The sequence below is a fragment of the Montipora capricornis genome, chromosome 3, assembly GCF_036669925.1.
Source record: "Montipora capricornis isolate CH-2021 chromosome 3, ASM3666992v2, whole genome shotgun sequence".
NCBI classification, from domain to species: Eukaryota; Metazoa; Cnidaria; class Anthozoa; order Scleractinia; family Acroporidae; genus Montipora; species Montipora capricornis.
The window spans coordinates 9765878-9788743 of record NC_090885.1 but is presented as its reverse complement, the minus strand read 5'-3'; the positions used below and the strand labels follow the sequence as shown (position 1 = coordinate 9788743).

The following is a 22866-nucleotide window of genomic DNA, read 5'->3' as shown; positions in this document are numbered from 1 at the left end:
TTTCGGGATTTTTACATACTCTTTTACGGAAATGAACTATCCTTAACCCAAAATGAACATTAACACGGGGAAATGTCAACTCACTTTTTGGTCGCCGATTATTTTAATTTTCTGCAAGATGTTGACCGATCGATTTTTTTTCTCCAGGTAATTTACCTCGGGAGAAATTTATCCCCTGGAGCTCAGAGAACCACATATATAACGTGGGTATATTAATTTTTTACAAAGCAGTGCGTATCGAATTTTGCCACCTTTAAGCAGAAAGACGTTGAATTGGGATTTTACTTCCTCTTTAGGCACCGTATAATTGGTTGTTTGAAAAAGAAATTGCTTCTGCTGCAGAAACAGCTTATATTTTTTAGCAGAGCCAAACGCAACAACACCTAATAGTATTTATCAAACCGTCAGCGCCACATAAGAAAATCAACAGTTGATCCCTATTCGATATGTAAAACGCTTACTAGAACAGCCAGTGACATTTCCTCTACATCTGTTAACAGTACCGCAGAAAGATTCAATTGTGAGAATAAAGTTTATCGCTTTACTTTTGATGGTCGATTGCAGGAGTAGGACCATCCCAGAATTTTTTCACCTTCCTAAAATGAAACCCGAGATGAATGTACCTCGGTAAATAGGGTTTGTCTTCTCCCAGTGCTACAGCTCAATTTTGAGAAATTGAAGAACACAGCAGTGGTGAGTCCTCTTTAGCCATGTCATTGAAAAAAGGTTGAAATTTGTATTTATTTAACGTTCATGTCTGCTCGATAAAAGGTCACGTTGCATCACCTAAGCCAAGTAACGCATGTTGGCGCCGCCTGTGGTGAAGGTAGATAAATTTTGACGGATTTTCTTTCAAGAACATCTGTGTCAGAATCATTTGTCTTGACTGGGGAAAGAGAACCCCTCAATCAAGCGATGTCTTTCAAAATGAAAAAAAAAATTTTCGCAAGTACCAAAGACATGTAGAACACCGATTTTTGAATCCATACGCTAAATAAAAATCAGTTTCCCTTCCGTGAAGGTAGTCAAGTTTTGACACATTTTCTTTCAAAATCATCTGTGTCGGAAACGTCTGTGGTTTTAATCACCTTTAACAAAAGCATTAGGTCTGGCGCCCAGGGTGAATGAACACTAACATTTCGCCGACGGTCTAGAGTCGAGGGTAGCATTTTTTAGCAAGTGTAGAGGGTAAATTCTCGAGGATCCCTTTTGTATAGGAAGAGTTCTTAAGGAGGAATTCAATTGAGATGATTCAGAGAGTAAACTAAGAAAACAATCAACTAGGGGATGTCACCTTTCTTTATGAGTCAATTTATTTTCATAAATGAGATTAAGGAAAATTTAAGACCGTTGATCGCGATTCTTCTCCGCTTATCTTTGTTTTGTTTAATCAACGTGCGTACATTTCCTGTGGGCATGCATTCCTATCACCTTCGGTGCGATATCCTAAACCGTGGAACAAAGCTGCACTCGTCTCTCATATGCTCTTCGTTTTCATGTTGGATGTTTTCTGTATTCAGATGTTTCAACCATTTTACAAGCAATGAATGTGGTAGACTATTTTAAAGAAATATCTGAAACTTGACCCACCACATTACCCCTTTGTTTTGTGCGTGTAATCGCTTTTGTCACTGTCTCAGGATTGTGTCAGTTCCCATTGCATCGCGTCCACGTTCTTTTCTGGACGTCTTTCTCTTCAGAGATACGTCTTCGGATGTGCTGCAATTTTCCACTTTTCAGAAGCCTGAGAAGCCCCATAACAGATAACTGCACATACTTTTCGAGTCGTTTCGCACTTCGAGCGATAAGAATGCGTTTGTCAAAGGCGAATTCATGACGTATGCCATAAACGGTTCATTCTACCAGTCTTTCTCTGAGACTAGGGATAACTTCTGGAAGCGGCTACGTGTAAGAGAGTTTCTATTTAGAATTTCGATGCCCCTGTTTCGCATTTCAAATACAGCGTCAGAAGAAAGTGGTTTTTACGTCAAGGTAATACCGCTAATATCAAAGTCTAAGTCACAGCGGATATTGTCTTCAAGACCGCCTTTAATTGCAGTCACGAGAGTATTAACAATGTAATCAAAAGGGTTATGCCAGAATTGGATTGCACTGTTTGTTACAAGACTACTGTAACATTAGCTAATCTTTGTAAATAAGTTTTTTTGGGGGCCACAGTTTTAGCTAAAATCGTGGTCCCTAAACATTAATTGTTTCTCGCGCCTTGCCCTAATATTTGACAGCTGTGCCTGTTCCCTTTCGAAAATCCGGTCTTAATGATTGTGGCCATCATTTTTGCCATCAGTTATGGCTAATCTATACAGGCGTTTAATGTATTTTTGTGAAACTCCCTGAAGAAGTCTACGTTAGCTAGACGAAACGCGTCGGAGAATAAACAAGTTTTACAGATGCAGTTCGCAGAGGGCTGCTCACTAGTTAGTTTTATAAATTTCTTTTCTTTTTTTACTCCATGTGTCATCTAAATTGAACAGATCCTTCTTAAGAACGTTTTTCGCTAAAAAGAGACCCTCGACATCCGACCGACAAATAACCCTCGATCCTCGAAATGCTACCCTCGTCTCTCGACCCTCGACAAAAAGGTAGACTAAGATTTTGCGCAAGTACCACAGACATTTAGAACATTGATTTTGAATCCATTCTCAAGCAAAGAGAAAAAAAAGTTTCCCTTCGGCGAAGGTAGACACGTTTTGAACATTGCACAAAAGAAATTACATCTGGCGAACAGGGTGATGGACATTACATGTCAGCAAGGCAAAGACCCCCCTCCATCAAAGGATGTCTTTCACAAACAAAAACAAAGCAAAAAAAAAAGTGGGCCTCAGTTGTGGAACATATCACCCACTTGACAACACAATTGCAGAAGACTTATATTTGAATCAACTTGCCAAACAAATCAGTGTCTCCGAGTAGTCGTGAGCGATATTGGTTTGAAGTCTGAAAACAGAGAGAAGTTGAGACCATTCGGCAACATAATTCTGACGCGACTTTGACTTTATCCATGCAGAAAATCTTGGATTCGTTGCCACTGAATACCCGACACAAATTTTTCGCTTGTAGTGCCCAGTGATATAAGTTGCAAGGCGACATATGCTAGAAATGATGGAACGAGTTCCAAGAGTATTGCATTCATAAGCATCATAAGCAACTAATGAGCTAATGAGGAGGGGAGGGGGGTTTAGTCATCCCTTATACCCCTGGAGCAGTTATCCCTTATCCATAAAATACTGAGGCTGTTATCCCTAAAATTACTTATCAAAGCTATCTCGGTTGTCCCTTATCCCTAAAATTGTTTTGGCAGTTACATCCCTAAAACCCTAACAGGGCCTCACTTGTGGAACATATTACCCACTTGACAACACTGACTTGAAGTTATGCTGAGAAAGTTGAGTTGTATTGTGTGACGGTAGTTTTCTTTAACAATTTGTGATTCCTTAAATTGTATTGAAATCGGAAATTAGTGGTTTATCGTCAGAACCGACTGACAAGTTGATTAGGTGTTCATACATCTGTAAAAATATGTTTATGCCGCGTTTTCCGGTCGGCCTCTTGTTCTAAAAATGATTCATTGTGCTAGGATGTTTTTGCAAAAGTTCTATTCGTTGTCAGATAGTTGAGCTGTGTGAGAAGAAAGGTTGAAGACGGGCGACACCCGGGGGGCGACATCAGTTAAATAAAAGTTGAAGTTTGCAAAGAACGGCCTGTTGAGTCTTGGCCTTCGCGAAAGTTATTTACCTATCGAAGTCTATCAAGCGCAAATAAAAACACTACGAAAAATCTGAAGGATGTTTAACACGATGAGAAATTTCACACTGGTAATAACCACTGAACCGATGATAGGAAATTCTAAGAAAAGTCAAATTTCTGATAAATGCACGATGAAAGTCTGTTTGGGAGTCTGTAATTTTGATAATCTATTCGCACAAACAATAACTCAGAGGGAGAAAAAACTGAAAGATTATCCAAACACCGCGCAGTAAAACACCAACCTCAAGAAAGCAATAACATGGACAAGGATTGTTGCCTCATCAGTTATTTAATGGTCACAGAGGCAGCCCTACATATAACATAACCGTGATAGCAAAATATATTCTTGGTCTATCTTCATGCCACATTCAGACCAAGTTTTTCGGTGTCAGTCCCCCTAAGATTTGGTACCAGTGATTAGAAACTTCTCAGAATGCATCAACTGACCGCCCTTTCCACGTTTTTTAAGCTTTCAATGGTACATTTTTTTAACACCTTCGGCTGCGCCCCAGTTACGATGACAATTCAGCCTATTTGAAGTTAAGCGCATACTCTCGTCGAACACTGTCTCGATGCAGATGTTGCTTGGTTCTTAGTGAAAAGTGGCTTTAGTAACAAAAGTTAGGGAATAGTCGTCCTTACCTGCAATGTCTAGTACACTAGAGCCGGGAGAATCGATGACCCACGCCACTAATTTTCAGTAAAATGCCTCTGCAACGGAATGGATGAGAAGAGAAATAGACTTTGTGATTTCTTACCAGATGCTTCAAGAAGTAAGCGGAAAACATTGCTAATAACACTTACCCAAGGTTCAAAGAAGGTGGAGCAAGCCTGCAACCCAAAGAATCAAAATATCTCCACAGTTATACACCAACTCTCCACAGTGATTTAATCTGGCGGGCATAGCCACGTGAAAGGGCAACGATCTGTTACCGCCCTCAATGACAGATTAACAAAGCATACAGCAAAATGACAACACAGTGAGCTGTATTATGTTAAATCACAAAAGACCACCAGGCACCACGTACATAACCTGTGTAACCGGAAATACGTCTGCCATATAGGTTACCACGTGCACGAACGTATAACCATCATTTCAGGGGCAAGACCACCCCTACTTCAGTAATGCTACTTTTGAGTTAACAATTAACCAGAAAATTTTTTTTAGCGAGTATTTAGGGAAATTTTCCCAGCAAGCAGTGGAATTTAACGGTGCTCAGCCAACCAGCAAAAATTAAATCCCATGCAACCAGCAAGCAAAAGGGTTGATGCGATGGAATACCAGCCAGGGAAAAAAAGGAGGAAGAGCGGTTTTTCTTGAAGAGCGGTTCGTTGGGTACTCCTGACTAGTCATAAGGGAATTTTGTTATGCGGAAATTAAAAGTTTTCGTACAAGATTCCATAATGCATGGATATAACCACATCAAATCATCAAATTTTGCAGAGTCATTTCTTGTCGTCGAGGACCAGTAGCTCGCATCGATTAGCAACCATTTTGGTAAGTTGCTCACTGTTACTCGTTTCTTAATAACACGAACAAGTAATTTATGTGTGATAAACCCGTTCTGATGTATTTTGCGTTACTTTTTGTTGTTTTCTCTTTACTCACTTTGGATCAAGTTAGCTTTAATAGTGACTATGTCAGAATTCCTGACATGTTTATTTTCTAAAGTAATCATGATCACCATAACTCGTGACAGTTCGAATGGCGCACCCAAATGATCCACCAGTATTTTGTATCCCTGAACTGTTTTTGTTCAGCGGGATTCATTATTCCTGCTCAAAAGGTTATAAAGAGAAACATTGCAAGGTATTTAGTGACTAGCTTGCTGGGTGTAATCAGATATTTGTCTGTTCTTTCAAGGTAATATTAGTAACAATTAGCTTGAGGGGTCACGGTAATAAATTATTTGTTTCTTCTGTGATCGAACCATAAACTGCCCTGCATTCTTTCCTTACACATCGAGAAAGTAAGTAAACGATCTATCTTGAATTGTTCCTGAACAGAAAAGGTTTTTGTTCTTGAATCCACTTAGATTCAAAAATGAGGGTGTCACAAAGCAAAACGACGATTAAGAATGCATTCAATCAGTTTTAGCCATAACAAACCTGAACAAACCCTTAAAGTAAAAGCTAAGAAAGACCACGGCCTTGTATAATGTATGCGTTCTCATTACAACTTTGAAACTTACCAAAGGAAACCATTACTGGAGTTGTTCGGAGCAATGGAACAGTCATCTCACGTCGATCAGTGTTCAACTTGAATTGCTTCACTGATCATTTGCGCAATTTGCCCGAGTATAATATGACTTCTTCTCCTTGGTGCTCTATTTGTTAGTTCTCTTGAGAACGTTTCAGCTTTCCGCTCCAGTTCTACATTTTTATTGCATACTAGTCATAAGGGAATTCTGTTATGCGGAAGTTAAAAGTTTTCGTACAAGATTCCATAAAGGCCGGGACACACTAGGCGATAAGTCGCTGCGACACGTCGCAGGGACAAGTCGCCGCAACAAATCGCCTTGTGTGACACGGTTAATTTCATGAAAATCATTGTCGCTGCGGCAGAATTTTGTCGCCGCGATCAGTCGCACCAATTCAAACCAGTTTGAATTCGTGCGACTTATCGCAGCGACAAAATTAGCGAAAGCAGCGTTGTCGCATCGTGTGTACACTTCCGGCAACAAGTCGCTGCGACAAAATATAAATGAACCAATGAGAGAGCGTCATATGGTCAGCCATATTGAATTAGAAAACTAGTTCACATTCCCCCTCATACGAGATCACTGGGTGTGCACCGAACAAGCGTCGTGTCGCAGCGACTTGTTTTGAAAGTAGTACACATGGAGCAATTTGTCGCAGAGACATGTCGCTGCGACTTGTCGCTTAGTGTGTCCCGGCCTTAATGCATGGATATAACCACATTAAATCATCAAATTTTTCAGAGTCATTAACATTTCTCGTCGTCGAGGACCAGTAGCTCGCAACGATTAGCATCCATTTTGGTAAGTTGCTCACTGTTTCTCGTTTCTTAATAAGACGAATAAGTAGTTTATGTGTGATAAACCATATAGTTGATCGGAGCAATGGAACAGTCATCTCACTTCGATCAGCTACCGCTACCGTGTTCAAGTTGAACTGCTTCACTGACCGGTTACGCAGTTTGCTCGAGCTAGTATGAAATGACTTCATTCTTCTCCACTTCTACATTTTTATTGCATACTACGGATAACGGAATTTTGTTAGGAAACTTAAAAGTTTTCGTACAAGATTCCATAATGCATGGATAACCACATTAAATCATCAAATTTTGCAGAGTCATTTCTTGTCGTCGAGGACATCGCATCGATTAGCTTCCATTTGGTAAGTTGCTTACTGTTACTCTTTTCTTAATAACACGAACAAGTAATTTATGTGTGATAAACCAGTTCTGATGAGTCTTGCGTTACATTTTGTTGTTTTCTCTTTACTCCATTTGGATCAAGTTAGTGACAATATCAGATTTCCCTATATGTTTATCTTCTGAAGTGACCACCTGATCAATGTTGCAAATTATCCACCAGTATTATTTATCCCTTAATTTTTTGTTCACCGGGATTTATTCCTACTCAAAAGTTTTTAAAGAGGAACATTGCATAGTATTTTAGTAATTGCTGTCGAGCCTTAGCGAGGCAGCAGCTTATTATTGATATTAGGACATTACTCAGTTTGGATCAAGTTAGTGACTATCTCAGAATTCCTTATATGTCTATTTTCTCAATTGAGCACCGTCACTCATGATCAGTTGCGAATGACACACTCGATGATCCACCAGTATTATTTATCCCTTACTTATTTATTTTTTTGTTCAGCGGGATTCATTTTTCGTCCTCAAAAGGTTTTAAAGAGGAACACTGCAAGGCATTCAGTAATATTTGCTTGCTTGGTTTGATAAGTTATTTGTCTGTCGTTTGATCGAACTATACTACCCTCTATCATTTGATCTCGATCCACGGTGTTTGCGTAGGCATAAGTGATTTGTGTTAGAAAGTTATATCCCACTAGATAATGTTTTACCGAGAGACTTGGCAGTGGGTAACCATATGAAATTAAAGTTTTTAAAGAGGAACATTGCATAGTATTTTAGTAATTGCTGTCGAGCCTTAGCGAGGCAGCAGCCTATTCTTGATATTAGCAAAAAACAAAATCAAAATTTGTGGAAGGTAAGATCGGAAATATGCGCAGTCGATTGTGGTGTTATCATGTCTATAATCCGGGTATTGATACCGTCATGTCAAAGAAAAATAAGAGACTGCTGGCGGTCTATTCTCAAGCACGACAATAAACTTAAATTCTCGTTTGCTCAACTACGCTCAGCATTTCTCAAAAGGTAACTCTTTTGCTGAAAAGGGGCTAGAAATTTCAGAAGAACAGAAGTTTAAGTTCAAAAAATGAACTGACGTGCCATTGTTTTCAAATTATCCCTTTGCTTATAAAATAGTAACGCCTACCACACAGGCTAAAGATATGCACACCTTTCTTTGCTCTTTTAATACTTTCACGCACATTTCCGGTACCCTCTTGCTTCAAAAATTTGCAGCTGTTTAAAAAAAAAAATACGTCACTGCTCCCAGTTTCCACGCCAGCACTCACTTTCACACTGGTATTAGCTTGCTGGGTGTAAGAAGTTCTTTGTCTGTCGTTGCAAGGTAATTTTAGTAACATTGGCTTTTAGGAGTGTAATAAATTACTTGTTTCTTGTGTGATCGAACTATATACTGCCCTCCATTCTTTCCTTACACATCGAGAAAGTAAGTAAACCAACGGCACCCAAAGTAAGTAAACGATGTTTATTGAATTGCTCCTGAACTGAGAAGGTTTTAGTTCTTGAATCCGCGTGATTAAAAGATGAGGGTGTTACAAAGCAAAATGACGATTAAAAATGCATTCAATCAGATTTAGCCATAACAAACCGTTAATGTCTACTCGCTTAAAGCTTAAAGCAAGACCAGAGCCTCGTATAATCTATGCGTTCTCATTACAACTTTGAACCTTGCCAAACGAAACCATTACTGGAGTTGTTCGGAGCAATGGAACAGTCATCTCACGTCGTCAATCAGTGTTCAACTTGAATTGCTTCACTGATCAGTTGCGCAATTTGCTCGAGTATAATATGACTTCTTCTCCTTGGTGCTCTATTTGTTAGTTCTCTTGAGAACGATTCAGCTTTCCGCTCCAGTTCTACATTTTTATTGCATACCAGGCAAAAGGGAATTTTGTTATGCGGAAGTTAAAGGGGTACTCTGACGAAAAAACACGATTTTTCTAAAAGTCTCAAATCATCGAGGAAACGCCGCCAAAATGTTGTATACTCTTTTCATATAATGAATTTAACTTACTTTCACCAACATTTCAATGTTATTACGTCGAAATACTTGTTTTTTTTTTATAGCATCCGCCATTTTTGGTATGTCGCCTGCATATTTATTCGAGAAAGCCTGGAGCGAGGACTTATCACGTCATTTACTCAACATATCGCTCGCTGCTACTTGAGGAAACAATTGAAAGTGTGTCTGAAAGCGAAACTTCGTCTTTTATCGATCATGATTTCTCGACTTCGGAGTTATCGTTTGACTTGGAAAAACATTCTGAGTCACTTACCTGTAATTACGAAGATTTAGACTCGTAGCTACTGAAATTAGGGACCAGTTACGCAAGGACCACGACAACGCCAAGGAGAACGTTGTCTAAAAATATTATTTCCCGTTATTGTTATAACTTTGTGATAACTCCAAGTCGTAAATGGAATGGAAAATGTTTATCAACATTGCGGGAATAAAATTGGGATGCATGGTGTGGTTCTTTGGGAAGAAAAGTAAAAATATTTCGTCAGTTTCTCAGGTCATCTACACAACCTTAAAATTAGTCAATTCACGTCGTTGTCAGGACGAGGAAGAGGACGGAAAAGAAATGTACCAAAATGCAAAACGCATGTGCAGGGCGTGCAGAGCCTTTGTTTTTATTTATTAAGTCTATTGTTTTGTGGCGTTTTCGTAGCCGTAGCCGTCGTCGTCGTCCAATCGTAAGGTTCCTACTATGGAGCTTACGTAAGCGCGACGGCTACAAGAGCGTCATAAAACAATGAGCTTAATGCTGGAACAAAAAAACAGGTTCTGCACGACCCGAATGTGTGTTCTCGTCCTGACCACGACGTGAAATGACCAGATTTGAAGTCGTCTAGAGGACGTCGGTATCTGACAATAGATTTTCAAGTTTTCTTTCCTTAATAACATAGAGGGCAATGGCATGGGACATTTATCGTTAATATTGGTAATTGCCCCGTGCAAAATTACTTAAAATCACTGGCATTACTTAGTTTGGATCAAGTTAGTGACTATGTCAGAATTCCTTATATGTCTATTTTCTCAATTGAGCACCGTCACTCATGATCTGTTGCGAATGACCAACCGAATGATCCACCAGTATTATTTATCCCTTATATATGTATTTATTTATTTTTTGTTTGTTAAACCTCCTCAAAAGGTTTTAAAAAGGAACATTGCAAGGCATTCAGTAATATTTGCTTGCTAGGTGTAATAAGTTATTTGTCTGTCGTTTGATCGAACTATACTACCCTCTATCATTTGATCTCAATCCACGGTGTTTGCGTAGGCATAAGTGATTTTTGTTAGAAAGTTATATCCCACTAGATAATGTTTTACCGAGAGACTTGGCAGTGGGTAACCACATGAAATTAAATTTTTTAGAGTTACGAGACAAAACTTTGGCTTTTTAAAAGCATCCGTTTGGACTGGTAAGTCGTTCATTCAGTTTACATGTCTTTTTCCTATGAATAAATGACTCATCCTATGCAAACCAGTTTCAATTACATACAACTTGCCCTTTGAAGAGATATGTTTTTGATCGATGGTGACTCGAGGTTACTCGGAATAAATCCGAACGCCTTTCGGAAGGAGTCAAACCTGCTAAGACATGCTGCAGTAAGTTGTCATATTACAAAGTCAAATCATTTCATTTTCAAAGCTAAGCCCTCCAAAAAAGAGAAGACCCCGATTTAAAATAGAAGTGATTGATGGACATAACATGAAATGCGTTAAGGAGGTAATTATTATGAAACACTTTTCGTGTTATTTTGGATTAGCATTCGAGTTCTCTTGGTATCACTTTCAATTTTTCGTGTACTTTTTCTTTTTATATCTACGTAATAGTATGTTGTGATTTTGTGTTACTATGTCGTCAAATAAGCGAGGAAAATCGAAGCAGTCTGGTGAAGCATTAGAGGAGGATTTTGAAGCGTTTGTACGTGAATCGCTGACAAACTTGTGCAGTGGTCAAAGCAGGATTATGCAAGATATCTCGAAGCTACAAGATAAAGTTCGGGGGAATGAAGTAGCCTTGGACGCGATATCCAAAAAGTTTAACACTCTTAATGAAAGCCTAGAGGGACTCAAGGGCGAGCTCCACGATGCAAGATGTAAAGTAGATGAAGTTGAATGCACTGTCAACAATTATGCGAAGCAAATTGAAGACCTGTATGAACGACTCCTGTCCCTTGAGAGGTATTCGCGAGAATACAATCTTCGTTTCAATAATGTTGCTGAATCTCCTAGCGAGGACTGTCGCCAAAAAATCCGTGACATCTTATCTAATCAGCTTAATATCGAACCAGTAATAGAAAATGCTCATCGAATTGGTCCCCGAAGTGACAATAAACCTAGAACGATAATATGCAAGTTTCTTTATCGTCCGGAAAGGTTGAGAGTCCTTCAAAAGAAGCGTGATCTCCAAGATGGTGTTTGGGTGACTGAAGATCTAATTTGGGAGGACAGAGAAAAGAAGAAAAAGCTTAAGGATGTGATGAAAGTAGCTTTTGAAAGTGGAAAAAAACCGAGATTTCATCGAGGGAAACTTTACATAGATGGAGCTATATATGGAAATACCTAGATGCTTATTTTATGGTCAGGTTTGTTGAAATCTGTAGTTATTTCCAAGCTTGAGCCACAAAACTTATAGATTAATTTCAGATTGACTGATGAATAGTGATGCGAATGACCCAGATTTGAACATACAGTCTTTTAATGATCATTGTATATACACTGTTGAGGAGTTAAATGAACTTTCTAGTGTAGTCCGACCGCAACTGTCGGCTATCCATCTAAACATTAGAAGCTTAAACAAACATTATAATGAGCTATGTACTTTTTTAGATACCATATCCATTCAGTTCGATCTAATTGCTTGCTCAGAAACGTGGATTGCGCCTCAAGTTGATACAGACTGTTTTGATATTCAGGGTTATAACATGCTAATGGACAATCGCTTGTTTTCAACTGGGGGCGGGGTTGCATTATATTTAAAATCAAGCTTTGATTATTCTCTGAGAAATGATTTAAAGATGGATTGTATTGAAAATATCTGGGTAGAGACAAATGACTTGTTAATTGGCGTTATTTATAATCCTCCTGGCAGATCTCAACGTGAATTTCTCGAGCAATTTGAACATGTTCTACATGCCATTTTTTTGTCTAAGCGAAAGTGCCTAATTTTAGGTGATATTAATATTAACACACTTGTTAGAAGCGCAATTGCAAAAGAATACCTCAATCTGATTCATTCTGAAGGCTTTAATCCCTTGATATTTGAAGCTACACGTAGTACCGAGACAACAATAAGTTGCATAGATCATATACACTCCAATTTCGTATCTTCAAGTTCGAGCGGTAGCATTGCAATCGAGATAGCCGACCATTTGCCTGTTTTTACTTTTTCTTATGATCCCACACTAAGCCCCTTTCCCGATATAATTGAAATTAGAGATTTTAAAAAGTTTGATAAAAATGCTTTCTGTGATGCACTGAGGTGCGAAGACTGGTCGCCTGTATTTAAGTGTAATGATGCGAATGAAAGTTTGACCAGATTCCTACATTCCTTTAATAAGATTAGTAATCGACATGCACCACTCAAATCGATCAAAATTAAAGGCAAGACTAATAAACCTTGGATAACCGGAGGTCTGCGGAAATCAATCAAACTTAGAAATTATTTGTATAAAAAATGGTTGACAACCCGTTGCATTAGTTATTATAATCAATATAAAATTTACCGTAATAAAATTGTGGCAATTAACAAACTTTGTCGCTCATTATATTATGCTCGGGTTTTTAAAGACTCTCGTAATACTAAGAAAATGTGGGATAACGTTAACCTAATAATTAATAAAAAGCGTCCATCTTCTCACATTGATAATTTACAAGTTGGTAATAAAAATCTACAGCAACCAGTTACGATATCAAATGCTATCAATACGTATTTTCGTAACATTCCAACTGAGCTTGCATCAAAACTTCCCACTACAAATCGCCGTTTCTCGCATTACATGAAGAGAAAAAAGGGTAAGTTTCACTTTAATAAAGTCAATGAAGTTGAAGTGTTCTTATTTCTGGAAAATATTGATACTAGGAAATCAATTGGGGTTGATAAGGTCCACCCTTTGCTGTTATCTTCCGGTTCGCTGGAAATATTTAAACCATTGACATATATTATAAACTTGACACTTGAACAAGGTATCTTTCCTGACAGTTTAAAAATTGCCAAAGTCATCCCGATTTTCAAACAAGGATCTCGTCTTTTGTGTAATAACTACCGGCCTATCTCAGTTCTTCCAGCTCTAAGTAAAATATTTGAGAGATGCATTCTTAATCAATTAACGTTCTATTTTACTATTGAAAATATCTTGATACCTAACCAATACGGTTTTAGATCTGACAACACTACAACTGACTGTTTAGTAGATTTAATAGACGAGATAACATTAGCCCTTGATGAATGATGTTATGCTGTATCCCTATTTTTAGATCTAAATAAAGCTTTCGATACAGTCAATCACTCGATTCTGTTGTCTAAACTAAATTTTTATGGAATAAGAGATGTTGAAAACCAATGGTTTAGGTCCTATTTAATCAAAAGAAAGCAAAGAGTGTATGTTAATGGAGCTGAGTCTAGTCTTCTTTCCGTAAATTCAGGAGTGCCACAAGGGTCGATCTTGGGTCCTTTTCTTTTCTTAGTTTACATAAATGATATAGTAAATGCAACTAATTATTTTTCCTTAAGACTATTTGCCGATGATACCTCCTTGACTGCGACTGGTAGGGATCTCGATGCATTGCTACACCTAATAAACTCTGAATTACCCGCTATTTATGACTGGCTATGCTCAAATAAGCTAACTTTAAATTTAACTAAGACAAAATATATAGTATTCCAACCACGGCAAAAACTTAATTATAATTTATACACCCCTCTTAAACTAGCGGATCAGTATCTTGAACAGTCTCACAGTGTTAACTACTTAGGATTAATTATTGATTGTTCCCTATCATGGCACCATCATATTGATTATATTAGTAGTAAAATCAGTAAAAGCATAAATATTATTACAAAATTAAAACGTCATGTACCCAAAAAATCTTTAACAAGTATCTATTATGCACTTATATATCCTTATTTAACTTATGGCTGCGTATTGTGGGGTAATAACTACGAAGCTGCCATATCTCAAGTGGTAAAGCTGCAAAACAAAGCTTTAAGAATCATCAATGAGGTACCACTTCGTGAGCATATTACTCCCCATTATGTTAATCTTGGCCTAATTAAATTTCCTGATATTGTGAAGTTAAAAACTTGTCAACTATTTTATGATCTTATCGTAAATAACAAACCATCAAATCTTACTCTATCTTTTGTATCTGAGCAACATAATTATACTACTCGAAGCACATCCTTACAGTATCTAAATCCCAGTTCCTTTAGAACAAATATAAGGAAATTCTGCCCGACAATTATTGGATGTTATTATTGGAACGATATTCCTCTATTCATTCGTAGTTTGTCAAATAAACATCTATTTAAAAGATATCTTTTTCAGAATTATTTTGCTCAGTACTAACTACTTCACCCCTTAACTATGTGTTCCTCCTTTCCTTTCGCTTATTGTAATTATCTTTTATCTTAAAATAAAATGTAACTTAATTTAAAGGGCATCTAACTAGTTTACCTATATCGTTGCCCTTCTCCGTTTATTTCATGTAGTGAGCTTTTTAGACCTTGTAATTCTCTAAGTAAATGGGGAAATAAATAAATGAAAAAAAATGAAAGGGAATACAATAAGGCTCCCAGCACAGAATCCTGTGGTACCCCGTAAGATAAATGCTTCCTGAACGATTCAATACCATTAACAAACTGTTCTCATCTCCAGAAGTTTATTTGGAATGGTCCTATATCACAAAATTTTAGTGTTAGGGTCATTAGTGATGTGGTCAAGTTTCCTACTTTTATCATCAATTTGAACAATTCGGTGTTTTTTTTGGTCGATAACAGCTGGACTAGTTCGCGTGAGTGAAGGTACGAATGAAGCCAATTAAGAGCAATGTTCCTAATACCAAAACGGTTCTGTAGTCTTGAAAACAAAATCGAATGATCGTCGACAGTATCAAACGCAGCCGATAAATCGAGCAAAAGTAAATTAACCGATCTGTGATTGTCAATAGCCATCAAAATATCATTTTTAACTCTCACAAGCGCAGTTTCTGTACTGTGATGAGATTTATATGCCAACTGAAATTCTTCTAATAAGCCTTAATTATCATTAAGATGGTCCATTAATTGTGCTGCGACTGCTTTCTCCGTAACTTTGGACAAAAAAAATATAAATTCGAGACAGGACGAAAGTTAGAAAATAGTTCATGATCAGCTCCACTCTTTTTCAACAATGCATATGGTTTCAACATGGCAACCTTGAATATATCAGGTACTTGGCCACTTGTAAGAGACAAATTAACTATACGAGTGATCACTGGAAGTAGATAATGACGGCGTCTTTTGAACACTGAAGATGGAATTGGATCAAGTGTACAGGACTGTGAGCACCGTAATTCACAAAACTAGATACGACCTCCTCTTAACCAGTTTAAATTCACTTAGTAGCTGTTTAGCTAGACAGCTTTTAGACTCAGCATTGCATGAACTAACTTGACCGTCAATCACAATTCCATCAACTTTGTCAAGATCTTTGCGAGTTTTAACGAGTTTGTCACTAAAATATTCCACGAATGAAAAAAGTTATTAGGCCCTGATGGATAACGCTGGACCGGATTGGAGTGCAGACATAAACAAGGGCGTAGCTAGGGGGGTCCTAGGGTGCCCGTGACCCCCCACCCCCCTTTGTAAGCCTTTTTTATTGAAGCAACCTACAATATTCAGGTTGCGAGTACCCTCTGTTTGACACAATGTGACCCCCCATTGAAAAATCCTGGCTACGCCCATGATAACTCACCGATCTTGACGCAATCAATATTACAAGGTCTGAGCCACGTCTCCGTCAAGGCAAGAAGATAATATCCTCGTCAACAAAGTCTTTTAGTACGCTAGATTTATTCCGTACTGATCTGGAATTGAGCAAGCAGAAGTTGATCGCGTGAGAAGTATCATAGGTGTTAGCAGCTTGTGAGATCTGCACCTTCACAAGATTGACACGATTAAGCAAAGATGCAAATTTCGAAAAACGATCAGGTCGATTTGAAATAACCGTCCTTATGTCCCTCTGCCTCTTTCGTGACTTCGCCCATACACCTGCTCTACATCATCTTGCTCGAAGCAAACCGAAACCGGTTGAAAAAGCACACGAGCCGGCGAAAAACGCCACAATGATAACAATTCATTTCTTGAATATGTAATAACACGTGGAGACCGAGACTAATGATGATGATATAATCCTACCGACCTTGAGGTAATTTCTTGGTTAGATTCTGGTCCTGGATTCGAAGAGATATCAACATGCACTGTCAAATCCATGACCAAAAGGTTTCGAGGGAAGAACTAAACAGGTAGTTCCATACTTGGCTGTTTTGAGAGTGGTTGGAACACTTCAAGACTACTGTTCTCTCGTCGTTTTTTTCACCACGTCCAAAATTGCCAGGAAGAAAACCGTCGGCGAAACATCCATGGATATCTTTAAAGAAAAAGTTGTTTTAACCAAACTGAATCCATCCATAGAGCGAGAAAACATCAGAATAGGCTAGAATTGTAAAATAAATCGAGAGAACGCGGATGACACCGGCTGCCATCTCGGCTGTCGTGCTTGCTTCTGCAATAAAATTCTGTCGTAACAGCACTCAGGTCAGCCGACCTGCCATCAAGTGTTGGGCGCATTATCTTTTGTAGAACTGCTTGACCCTTATCAAGTCACTAAGACAAGATGGCCCTTATTCATTAACTGATTTAAATCTTACACCTGATTCGATAGGCAATGAGAAGCCAATGAAGTTCGTAGAGAGCTGGAGTTATGTGTGAGAACTTGGGTATGTTGATAATGAGTCTAGCAACAGCATTTTGGACACGCTGTAATTTGGAGATTTGTACATTTGGTAGTCCATACATTAACGAGTTTACATATGAAGGTGCTAGACTTTTAAGAGCCTTGAATGTAATTAAAATAATTTTAAAAACAATTCGAAATTTTACAGGTAGCCAATGCAAATTAAAAAGTAGGGGTGTGATATGGCAATATCTGCTCTGTTGGCAAACCAGTCTGGCAGCAGCATTCTGTATTCTTTGAAGCTTGTTCAAATGATAGTCAGGAATACCATACAATATACTTTTACAATAGTCAATCCTAGCTGACACAAATGCATGCACAAGAGTCTCAGCGCACCGTCTAGGGTGGTATTTCCCTAAACGCCGAATATTATAGAGATAATAAAAACAAGAGCCAGACAATTTCGTTATGTGGGTAGCCATTGACAGTTTTTTGTCTAACCAAGAGCCGAGGTTTCTAGCAGAGGAGACTGCTGATACGCTTCAATCACCCACTCGTATGCAATGAGTGTTAACTTTAGCCAACTGCTGAGGTGTTCCTATAACCAAAAATTCAGACTTGTCATCATTGAGCTTAAGACTGTCGGTTAACATCCACGAACGAATATCATCAACACAGGACTCCATAGCATTTAAGACAGAAAGCTCATTAATAGCGTCATTGGGACAGAAGGAAATATATAATTGAGTATCGTCTGCAAAACAATGAACGTCAGGCAGATGCGCCTGAATAAAAGAGGACCCAGACAAGATCCCTGCGGAACACCACAATCCAAATTGAATCTTCTTGAGAATGCACTGTGTACCGAAATGCACTGAGAACGACCAGATAGATACGATTGGAACCACGAGAAGACCTTGCCTTGGATACCAAAGGAGTTTTTCAATCGCCGTAGCAGCGTACCATAATCCACAGTGTCAAAAGCAGCACTCAAGTCGAGTAGAAGAAGTAAAGTCACCGTTGTTTATCCATATTAAGTAGAATGTCGTTTACAACCTTAAGCAGAGCGGTTTCACTGCTGTGGTAATGGCGGTACGCCGATTGATACACTGGAAGCAGGTTATTCGAAGACAAATGCTTATGCCGCTGCTTGGCAACAACAGTCTCAACCAGCTTTGAAGTGTATTGTAAGTTGCTCACTGGTCTGTAGTTCTTAGGAACAGGCTCAAGACCAGCTTTCTTGAGGAGTGGTCGCACTATCGCAAGTTTCCAAGAGTCAGGGAAATGACCAGTACTCAGCGATAGATTGATCATTCTCGCAATCGAAGGTAGAAGTTCATTGAGGTGTTCAACAAGTAATGTAGTTGGAATCGGGTCAAGTAGACAGGACTTCTCTGCAGATGACAAAATAATTGCCTGTACATCATTTGCCGATAAAAGTTCGAATTCAGAAAATGACGCATCAGTAACCAATTCAGCAGGCATAGTGCTGGATAGAGATCGATGAGCGGTGCTTGAGATCATAGGCTTTATTCCAGCAATCTTCTGAACAAAAAAATTACCGAATTCATTAGCCAGAACTTGATAATCTGTACGTGGAGGGAAGGTAGGACCCTCAGCGAGATTGAGAAGGGACTTGCTGGCCTTAAACAACTTTCCTTGGTCATTGCTGATATCATCAATAAAATTCCTATAATATTCCTGACGAGCTTTATTCATCAAATATGTCACGCGATTTCTCTGGGAAAGAAAAAGAGCCAAATTAGTAGGTGTTTTCGAAGCTCGCCAACGCCTTTCCGCCTTTCGTTTTTGTCGCTTTGCATACCTAATTTCGTCAGTCAACCATGGAGCAGAGGGTCGAGCGCGAAGTTGTTTTCTCTTGACAGGAGAATGACGATCCAACGATGCTCGCAAGGTATCATGAAATTGCAAGACGAGCTCTTCAAGGTTATCTGACGGGTGAAGAAACAAATCACTGTCAATTATGTCACGCTTGAAGGCAGCGGGATCAATAGCCCGTAGTTTCCTGACTGGAACATAAGAAACAGACGAGGGCGGTTTGGCGACCCTCAATGAACAGACCACTGGTAAATGATCCGAGATAGTGAAGTCAGTGAATGGAGCCCTGCAGATGAGACTATCAGAATTTCGGGTAATAACCAGATCCAATGTGTGGCCCTGAACATGTGTTAATACATTTACATGCTGAGTTAAAGACATGGACTCCAGTAACTCGCGGAAACAACGAGCAGAAGAATCATTAGGATCATCGACATGAACATTAAAATCGCCAGTTAAACAAAGTGGCTCAGAGGACAAAATTATCGATTCAAGGTAAACTGCAAACTCCTCCAGAAACGTGGATATAGTAACAGGATGGTTCGAAGAATAAGGTGGTCGATAAACAATAACTAGTCTAAACCGCAAAGACTCATTAGATAATAAATACTCTGCAAATTCAAAAGATGACTTGGAACCAGAAGCAATATTCGAAACATGAATGCTATCCTTAAATAAAAGACCAATGCCACCACCCACACGATCACTCCAATAAGTCTTTGGAACGCGTCGTTCGGATTTGTTTCGTTTTTAAAACAAGAGAATACATGCAGAATCGTGAAGTGTAAGTGTCCGGAAAATAGGGCAACATACTGTAAATTTTAATACCTGACAGGTTTACAGTTTAGTGATATGATTTTTAATTTCCTACAATAAATTTCTTAAAAGTAAAGTGACAAGACATAAGTGATTTGCATTTAAATGCAGCCGGCTTGGCGACTTTTTAACTAGTCTTCCGTAGATGCCTTTTGTTTTCGGCCTGATCACGCAGAATTACATGGAAATTTTTTCGTCCTGTGTCTTCAAAGTAAAATCCCAGGGTTAATTTTATCTTGGGTAATAATTAATATGCGGTTGGAATTTTTCCAAGTAATAATCTCGGGTTGAAAATGTTAATTTCGGATGTTAATTTCAGTGTGTTCAGTTAATCCTTGTGTGTTCGTTTATTTACTGTATCATTTGTTTGTTTAGTATAACCCAGGAGTTGAAATTATCTTTATTATTTACAATCTATATTCATCCCAAACAAAGGGGCTTATTCAACCCTGACAATGAAAATATTCCACGTAATAAGGCTCAAGCTCCCCTCTTTAGGAACCAATCAGTTAGATTAGGATAAAGTGTAGAGTGGCTCCGGGATTAAAGTCAGTAGAAATAGGGTACTTTTGCCTCCAGAGGAATGTCATGATAAAACAGTAGTAGCCGAAGCCATACTGTACAATGTAGGTTAACAAACAGTGTCATTTTGGTAATAATAATGATAGAAATGTTTTGTCTGCAGATAAAGAAATTTAAGATCTTGATTTGAATTTTGGATCAGTTTGAGTTAACCGCCCTGAAAATACCTAAGCTCGATGCTTGTGATTGATAAAACATTAATCAATTTCCTATTAAATCAACCTGGTTGCTTAATGACATCTTATGAGCCTGTTAAGCTAGTCTAATGGTTTGATGCTTGTATGTTTGTAGTTTTGAGAACAACAGAGTTGAATCCGGGACAACCAAAATTTGAACCCGCGGGTCAACCGCATGCAAACCCAGCACCCTAACCACTGGACCACGCCACCTCCAAAATCAATCATGAATAAAATTGTGACGATTACTCTTTTGGATAATAAGCAAATAAGCAACCCTTTATTATGATTATGGATATCTTCAATATTATGAAACCTCTCACTATTTTATGCGTATTCCTGAAATTGTACTTAAATCATTTAACTATTTAAATTAACCCTTTGATACCCAAACCAGCCATATGTAGTATTTTACTCAGTCTAACGCCAGACGATTTTACTCGTTAATGGGGAAACCCCAGGAGTCGATGGGTTAATTAATTACTCCCTGAGAAACTATGCCCCACTAAATATGAAATAAATGTAATTAAACACATTTACTGGTATTCCCTGTGTGAAATCTTTTGTCTGTTATACACTAGTGATAGCGGAGCTCCGCGCGCGCCTTTGGCGCGCGCGCGCGGAGCACCATAGCTAAGAAAATACTGGTAACCTATCGATGCGAGAAAATTTGGTTTTATAGCCATGACGTCAACAACCGTCCGTACGTACGTACAACGTACGCCCGTACGTACGTCCGTCTGCCCCTTCATGTATGCCAATGTGACCAGTACACGTAACCATATCATGGGCTCAAGTTTAGAGCTCATCCAGGGCCCGGTTGTTCAAAAGCCGATTAACGCTAATCCCAGGTTAAAAATTAACCAAGAAGTTTATTTCTCTACTCCCAAATGCTGTTCGACGCTGATATTCGGATAAAATTTACATTAGTAGATGTCGATCCTGAAAAACAAAAATAATCAAAAGAAACTTTAACCAAAAAGTTGAAAACATGAAACAAAAGTTTACGCTAATCCTGGATTAAGTCATAGCCTCTCCACGGAGTGTCTGGAAACGGCCCAGTCCTTAGCCAATATGTTATTGCTCGGAAATTCATGTCGTCACGTGACATCGAAGTTGCACGCTGGAAGCTGGCAGCCATTACAGACACTAAATATATTAAGTGATGCCTGGAGCAAACAGCTCAATATTTGGGTGCGGCGTGTCACGAAAGCCAAAATACCAAGGGATCGGTATTTTTAAAATTCCACCTTCCGCTGAAAAAAACAAACAAAGCTGGAGAAAGGCGTTATTGCACGTTGTAACGAGAGACAGAGTTGTCGACGCAAGTTTCCGAAAACAAATAGAAGAAGGGAGTGTGTTCATTTGCGAGAGGCATTTTACGCCAGAAGACATCGAAATTCGTAAGTTTCAGTTCTTTTCGTATTTATTCTTGTATTAGAATAATCTTTTTGGAAGTTTCGAAGCTGAAATATTCGAGGTAGTTGACTAATGAGTGTTAATAACTCAGGCTAATAACAAGGCTGGAGGCCATGATGACCCTATTGTTTTCAATGCTCATACGACTTTAACTTCAATCTGAAGCGTAAACTCGTAAAGGATTTTTCAGATTCGGAAGTATTTTATCATGTCAATTAAATTTTAGAGTGAATATTTTTCTTAGAGTTTTTATGTAGGTTTTTGAATTAATTTAACTAGATTATACTTCTGATGTAATATCATTGCAAATATTTTTAGCGTCCTCAAAGTAGGTTTTTGCGGCAGTAAACTACTATTGAATTATTGTCTTTGAAAAGCCTCTTTGAAGAAAGTCAATGAAGTACGCATGTATTTACGTACTTTTACACTACAGTGCTTTTTAGGTTTTGAATGGATATATGCTTTTTTTGGTAACTTTGGTAATTTGTTTTCAGATGAAACAAGGAAAACTCTCCGTACTGGTGCAGTTCCCACTCTCAATTTACCAGTTAAAAATCATGCAAGTAAACAAAGCGACGACTTGCATCCTCGTAAATACCTCACATTAAATGTTGATGATATAGCCAAACCTACAGTTCCTTCAGTCTGTAAACCCTGTTTTAAGAATGTAGGTGACTTCATAAAGCATATTGATAGTCTTAAGTTGAGTGGTTGGACTAGGTCAACAAAAGAAGATAACAGTTCTATAGTGTTCAGCATGTTTGATGGTATTCACCATCTGCCGAAGTACCAAGTAACTGTGGATTCAAGCCTGGGGTTTAGTGTTTCAGTATATGGTTGGTGTCTTCCTGACAACCACCCAATTTACTTAACGCACAAACGTTCAGTCAGATTTACCAGGGCTTTTCCACTGTTGTCACAAGTTCAAGAACTTCAGCTTTTTGCTGGTCTTTCCAAGTT

At 38.5% G+C, this 22866-nt stretch overlaps 1 protein-coding gene across 4 annotated transcripts in view; it reads left to right on the top strand.

Moving 5' to 3' along the window:
* LOC138042123 (tetratricopeptide repeat protein 28-like) overlaps positions 1 to 22866 on the top strand; it is a 50434-nt gene that overhangs the window by 13636 nt on the left and 13932 nt on the right. For 3 of the 4 annotated variants that reach the window (XM_068887899.1, XM_068887896.1, XM_068887897.1), the window contains 3 exons: positions 5210 to 5263; positions 6708 to 6767; positions 7079 to 7125. The gene's annotated coding sequence lies outside the window, so the exon portion shown is untranslated. Of the gene's footprint in view, positions 1 to 5209; positions 5264 to 5472; positions 5576 to 6707; positions 6768 to 7078; positions 7126 to 22866 lie in introns of those variants that run through there. The other variant, XM_068887898.1, reaches the window with a different exon arrangement.